Raw genomic sequence first — 8,210 nt, forward strand, 5'->3', positions numbered from 1 at the left:
TTTCTTTGCCGGCGGTTTATTTTATAAATATAATATATATATAATTAATATAATTAATTATATATTATATTATATTTATATACATAGTTAATTTGTAATTTTTAGTCCATTGCGTCGAGCGTTGAGAGTTGACTCATGTCCCGGTTCCGGATTTTCGAACGTCCTTGCGTACAATTTAATATCTTGTACTTTGCGTTTTGAATCTTGTACTCTTGTAATTTCGAGACGTTTCTTATCAATAATTGGAACCTCTTTGATTGTATTTTGTACTTTTAAGCTTTTTGGTCGTTTGCGTCTTCAATTTTTCGAATCTGTCTTTTGTCTTCACCTTTTAATATTTAAACGAATATCACTTGTAAATAGAACAATTGCAACTAAAAGCTTGTCTTTCTTGGGGAATAATGCTATGAAATATATGTTCGTTTTTAGCATTATCAAATATTCCCACACTTGAGCGTTGCTTGTCCTCAAGCAATATAGTCTTGAAATACTAGAATCACTTCTTTATTCTTCACACTTTGTACATCAGTGATTTCTTTACGGCGGTATAAACAATGGTAGTAACGTTGTGGTTTACAGTCCCATATGACTATAAAAATTTAGATCCTTTATGGAAATTGGATCTTTATGAAAACATTTGATCTTTTGAAAATTAAATCTAGCTTTTACCCTAGATAAGTTTTCCGGAATAACCCTTCACCGGTGTTTGCAAGTTCTTTTTGTGGGTTTGGTGGGTTTCAGATTTGAAAATTTTAGCTCAAAACTTGCGGTTTTGTGTCACCCACTTGCTAACCTTGTATTAGGAAAGCAACTGTCACACCCCCAAAATGGACCAGGGGTAATTGTGACCAATCATATCATAACACAGTTGTATAAGCGAGAACGACTCTAAATGAGACGTTTTATTTATTAAATAAATAGCGGAAGCATTATTCAAAGTTTTACATCATAAGAGTACAGTAAATGGAAAATGTCTTAAACAAAATGATAAATATGAATGATGGACTCCATGCAAGCAGCAAAGCATACATCAATCATCTAGTAGCAAGTAGCAGCTAGCTCAATCATCACCTGAGACAAAACACGCTTAAAGTGTCAACCAAAAAGGTTGAGTGAAATTCATAGGTTTATAAATAATATCCAAAGTTTTAGACCACAAGATTTAGTTTAAAGTTAATTGATATAGAAATATCAATCTAAAAGTGTTGCTGCATTTTGTAATATCGCTACTAAACAAGTTTACCCTATGACACCTTGTACTGTCAGTGTCGTGGAATCATTATTATGTAACCAAAGACCAACGGTCGAATGGTTAGAGACGTTACTCTCAATAGGCCTACTCACAATAATTAAGTTTGCATTTATACGTAGCAATTGACGATATTACGGTAGGGATTTAGCATGAATCAAAGCATGACAGCATAGTTAACAATTTAGTACTTGTGTCTAAGTGTAAAACAGTTATAAAGCAAGCATGTGACTCACCCCAAAAGTTGTAAAACAGTTATGAAACAGTAAAAAGTAGGGCTATGAAGTTCACCTTAGTAGCACACGAAAGAATTGAACGGAAGGACGTGACCGAGATCTCAACCTAGAGATAGAACGTATGATCAGACATTGCCTAACAGACAATAGTATATAGTACTATATTGATAGTAATGGTTCACTAAAGAATTTCCATTTTCGGAAGGTTACAATTTATGGAAAGTTTCCACTTATAGTAATTTTCCAATTTTAGAAAGTTCGGGTTAATCTTTAGCAAGACGTTGTATAACTTTACTCAAACTTCGTTGCTATCAAATAAGTCAGGAATGACCAGATGTAACCGGGGGCCCAGGATTCTTGACCAGAATCTAAGTCATGGCATTCGAGATCCACAAGCTTACCTATAAATGGCAACCTAGACATCATTCACTTAAGACCGTGAGTAGCGATGAAGTTCACATGAATTATACATTATCTTTGATTAACCTTCACTTTAGGTGTATACACACAACGAATTATTAATGTACTTAATAATTATATATGTGATAATATAACCTAAGTTTTATTTAATATTTAGTTATTATACCTTAGTATGTCTTATATATATTAAATATAATTACCTTTAAATAAATACCTAAATTACTTTAAAAATAATAGTGTTTTATTAATCGAACATTATTCAAAAATGTCTAAATAATAAATTAAATATCTAAAAATTACATACATAATTTTTATAGTCTTAGTTAATCATATAGATTAGTAGAAAAATTTAAGAAAACATTTTTATTATATTTTTGTATTTATTTTTGTTTTTACCCTTAATGTATTCACAAAACAATTTTAATTCTACATAATTACTAAATAAACCCAAATAATTATTTTTATAATTTTTATAAGTTTCTATTAGTCTAATAACCTGTAGAAAAATATTTAAAAAAATATTTTTTTATTTTTTTATATTTATTCTTAATTTACCTTCGAATTATATAATAATAGAGTTTAATTATATAATAAATACCAATTCGACCCAAGTAATTATTTTTATAATTTTTTTAAATCTATATAAGTTTTAAAAACTCAGAAAAAAATTATATATATTTTATTTTTGGTTAAAAGTATTTATTACGAATTTTACATTGTTTTTACGTTTAAACACTGCATAATTCGTATTTAATTATAAATAATATTTCATAAATTATAAAAATTATTTTTATGCATCATAACACTTATAATACTAATTATAATATATAAACATAATTAATTTTGAATTTTACAAAGAATATACAATAAATATAAATATAAATATAAATGACAATATTGAAAAAAATTAATAAAAATAGAAAGTACCTCAAATTTTCTTCAAGGTTTTGAGAGAATAACTTAAGTTTTTGTGTTTGGCAAGAAAAAATGAATGAGGAGCCATGTATTTATAGGTAAAAAATGGTTGGTGAAAAGAAAAAATAAATAATAAAATAAAGGTGCCAATTTTGACAAAATAATAAAAACATGTTAAAAATGTTTTTAATAAGTTTTTGTTTTTGAAAATATTTAGTCAAAATTCATGGGCTCATTATTTAATTTATAAAAAAAAAATCTTATTTCTTTTTATTTTTATTTTTTTATAAGCTAAAAATATATATAATGATTAAAATAACTTATCATTTAATTAATAATTATGTTACATATAGTTTTAAATATAATACGCATTAATATTAATATTAACTAAAGTTATTTTATATAATTAGTGTAAACTTTAGTTAACAAAAAGTGTCGACTAAAAATAAATATTTGATCAATGTCAAATTTAATTATATATTACGTATGGATAACAACCCTATAGTCAAATTAGTCAATTCAGGTATGGAAATATGAGGGTTGTTATAGTACCTACACGTTAAAAGAAATTTCGTCCCGAAATTTAGTTGTTGCCATTAATCGGTGTTGTTCGTACATAGACGAGGATATTTACGTTTTATTTGGTTTTCACGTTCCCATGTATGCTCGGGGCCTTGCGTGAATTCCAACGGATAGAATATTGTTCTGTTTCAAGAATTAAAATCATACATACCATAATTTCTACAAGTTCTTCTACGAAGTGCATTTTATTATTAATGCGGAGATCATTCAAAATGATGATGTTATACAAGTCATTTCAGTAAATTGGATATATAAAATGTGTTATGAATAATATCGAGCTCATTTAAACCTTGAGCGTTTATGCCACAATGTTAGGGTAGACAAAACAGAGAGTAGTTCATGAAAATTATAGTCATGAAGTTTGATAGAGATCATCATTGTTTACAACAAGAATATTGTAATGATGAATATAAGTTGAAGAATAAAGTTTTATCACTATTGAATAATATGGATAGAACGATTCGATTATAGAAAGAGTATAAACGAAGCTATCGTAAAAGAGTGAATGAGTAAATTAAATGTTCGCCTTAACTTTTGACGTAGTCACGATTGATTTCCGGAATTCAAGGGATTAAAGGAAATCTTCGTAATCTATAAGATTTGATTATCCGATATTTACGGAATTTTGGGATTTCTTTGATTAAATGCGGTGAATTGCCTCGATTGCTGTGTTTGGAAATTTTGCTATAAATTAGCTTCTTCCGTTTCATTATCTTCACCACTTCTATACTTTCTTCCTAGATTCATACTTCCAAAAGATTTGTTAATATGCTCAATCCCGTATTGATATTTGTTATTATATTGACCATATATGCAGTCATGCTTCTTTTTCTTTTACCACCAGAGGAATCTGTTTACTTCTACTATGCTCTTGGGGTTATAGTATTTTTAATTCTCCCGTGTCTTTATGTTGCTATACACATTGATATACACGATTTGTAATATCTGTATTGTTATCGGGCTTTGTATTTTCCCTTATATGTCGGAGCTCTTTACCTTTTTATTCTGCTCTCGACTCTAAGTTAAGCGAGTAATGGTCCAGAATTTGTAGATATGAATTTTCGAATGAACCTAATGTTCTAAGCGTAATATCACGATTTGATTTGGTAAATTACCAGAATTACTAAGGATAGAACTATCAAGAATATATGTTCTTGATATGTTCAGAGATTAAGTAGAATGTAAGAGTCGTGTAACATGGCAAATAATGATTATAAAGTCTATGAATCATCATCTTCCATTAAAAATTTAGCATGACTTACTGTAATATAATCACGTTGGCCTGACGTCATTATATTATACTAACTCATGCTTCAATTTCCAACATTTCTTCAAAACATTTATAATTTAAACTTGAATTTTACTGAATATAGAAACTAAAATAGTTTCCTTTATAAAGATATCGCAAAGAGATACTTAATTGTGGACAAGAATCGTTATGAAAATATCTTCAGAAATATAGAGGATATTTATAACGACATTTTGGAATTTCTAAGTTCGAAGGTTGATGAAGAAAAATTTTCCGCAAGCTTTTAACATAACTTCGGAGCAAGATATTCTCTAAAGATTTCATCGGATCCAGAATTACTTGGATTCTTTGAATATAGGGTTTGGTCCTTGTATTTGTCCTTGGTCTCCTCCATGGTTAGCTCAATCCGTTTTTCAGTTCCAAATTTTCTTTTGAGCTTTTCCAACGTACCATTCTTTATTATCAAACTTTTGGCCATTGAGACCATCTACAATTTTGCTGTTTCCTCTGCATTTAATGCAGCCATATTTGATTCATCGATTATCAATCCGAGATGGTTTCAAGAAATTTCATTTTTAGATGATTAAACGCTGATTGTAATCGTCAACGGATCTAATGGTTGATGAATAGGCGTTGTTGATTTCAAAAGTAATGAACGATAATTTCGGTGGTTTGATGTGATAATTTATCATAGAATACAAATGAATATAATTCATGAATGTAGTGATCTTTAGGAAGATTACACTTGCTAAAGCTTTACTTGGATTCCGATATGTCCAAATCAGAATAGGTAATTAAATTTGTATGAAAATGGTTGTTCTTTAGTGAACGGATACATATGTGGATGTAAGTAGTATAGTTACTAATTATTGAATCAGAATTTGAAGAATGTACAATGTAAGATATTGATGTGAGATATAAATATTTCTCGGGTTTTACCTACCCGTTAAAATATTTTCACAATTAACAGTTTGTACAAAAGGATTTTTAATTACAATCTTTATGAAGATATACGTTCATATATGTATTCTTCACGTATAATATAGATTTAATGAGTTAATATACTATTAAAATCATTTGATTTGCGGTTGAAGCGAGAATAAATAATCTTCAAAACTTGAGAGATTACATAATCATCGCAGAATCTTTCTTTAATGAAGTTATGAATCAATACTCCATCGTTCATTGTTATTGATATACCTCGGTATATGATGTTGATGCTCGTGGAATTCTTGTGAAATTCACAAGGCACGAATGATGTTTTCTAAAGAGTTTTGAGTACATCGAAAGTGAAAGTGTAAAACCAAACATGTATTTGAATAATACACATAGTTTATTATGAAATAGAGTTTATTGTGATGAAGCAGTGATTAACGAGGAATGTATATCATAGCATATTAGTGATATGAATTAACCAAGTAGTACATACTATTTAAGATTCACACGTAATAGCTTAATACGAAAAGATTTATTATTGTTCCAAACCATATATATATATATATATATATATATATATATATATATATATATATATATATATATATATATATATATATATATATATATATATATATATATATATATATATATATATATATATATATATATAATTTTCAGGAAGAATGAGTCAATACATCTTAACTCATTATTACTAATATTCCTTGGTACCTATGGGGCATATGATGTTGATATCCGAGGTACAGATTATGGTGTTTGTTGTTGGTGAAGCTGATGTTATTGGTGGTGATGCTGTTGGTACTGGTGGTGATGCTGGTTATGCTGCTGGTGCTGCTGCTGGTGCTCGTAGGTTTCGCACCATATTCTCCAGAGCCACCACTCGAGCGCGAAGCTCATTGACTTCTTCTATTATTCCGGGGTGATTGGCGGTTCGGACAAGTGGATGAATAAGATCTAGAATTTTAGATATTATATATTCGTGACTGGATACCCTGGAAATGAGGGTGAAAATAGTGTTCCGAACGAGCTCGCCGGTAAGTGCTTCTGGTTCTTTACCAAGAGGTGAATTCGGTTGGTGGAAGGGATCACCTTCTTCTTGTCTCCATTGATTAAGTTTACTACGAATCCATCCCCAATTCATCCAAAATAGATGATGACTAATTGGTTGGTTCATTCCGGTTACGCTGCCATTGGAGCTCGAGGAGTTCGAGGAATCATGTGAGAAATCCATATTATCTGATCGGAATAAGGGTTTTTGTTATGAGATGAGTGTTGAATATTGAATGATATATTTGTCTTCTTGATATACGTATATATAGCAAAAAGATTTCCGTAATTTACGGAGGAAATTTAGAAAAAGTGTTAGACAAAGTCTATTAAGATAGATATGATAAGATATGATGTGTCTATACTCCAATAATAGCAGTATGACGTGTCGAGATCATAAAATGATAAGTATGTAATCTGATAATCTTTCGATTAAAGACTTTCAGTTCGTAATGGCCTATTTAGGTCTACGGCTTGAGCTATAGGATCCTTTAAATCGGTAATCCAAACCCTTCCATTCTAGAGTTTCGTAGACGCCATCCGTCAAGAAAATTCAATAACGAGAAATAAAAGGTATAAAAGTAATGAATATGAGTAGTGGTGACATTATAATGTCTTTGAGATTCTCGATAACTCAATGACATTTTTTGGTTCGCAAACTGATGCATAAAGGCATAAAGCATATAGGTACGTGATATAACAAGGAGGTTATATACGTTCGAGTATGAATAGTAACAAATATAGGAGTTTCAAAAATCATGGATAACATTTCATGTAATACATATGTAATACACAAAACTATGATAGATGACATAGGAATGTCGAGAACGGTGTCACATTTAAATGTGGTGGCGGAATTGAATAGTACTTAGGAGAATGAGCAGAGTTCTTAGATTGGCTCGACATTCTAAGATAAGTAAAGTTTCTAAAGTATAGTGTAGCATTTAACAGTTAATGGCAACAATTAAAGGCACTATAGTCAAAGGAAGTTGTAGTCCTACATTGCTAAGGTACATAATTGTATAAGGCACACATAAGATGCAATCCTGGTTCTCTACAACAACCTGCTCTGATACCAATCTGTCACACCCCCAAAATGGACCAGGGATAATTGTGACCAATCATATCATAACACAGTTGTATAAGCGAGAACGACTCTAAATGAGATGTTTTATTTATTAAATAAACAGCGGAAGCATTATTCAAAGTTTTACATCATAAGAGTACAGTAAATGGAAAATGTCTTAAACAAAATGATAAATATGAATGATGGACTCCATGCAAGCAGCAAAGCATACATCAATCATCTAGTAGCAAGTAGCAGCTAGCTCAATCATCACCTGAGACAAAACACGCTTAAAGTGTCAACCAAAAAGGTTGAGTGAAATTCATAGGTTTATAAATAATATCCAAAGTTTTAGACTACAAGATTTAGTTTAAAGTTGATTGATATAGAAATATCAATCTAAAAGTGTTGCTGCATTTTGTAATATCGCTACTAAACAAGTTTACCCTATGACACCTTGTACTGTCAGTGTCGTGGAATCATTATTAT

The sequence above is a fragment of the Rutidosis leptorrhynchoides genome, chromosome 8 (assembly GCF_046630445.1).
Source record: "Rutidosis leptorrhynchoides isolate AG116_Rl617_1_P2 chromosome 8, CSIRO_AGI_Rlap_v1, whole genome shotgun sequence".
In the NCBI taxonomy this organism is placed as follows: Eukaryota; Viridiplantae; Streptophyta; class Magnoliopsida; order Asterales; family Asteraceae; genus Rutidosis; species Rutidosis leptorrhynchoides.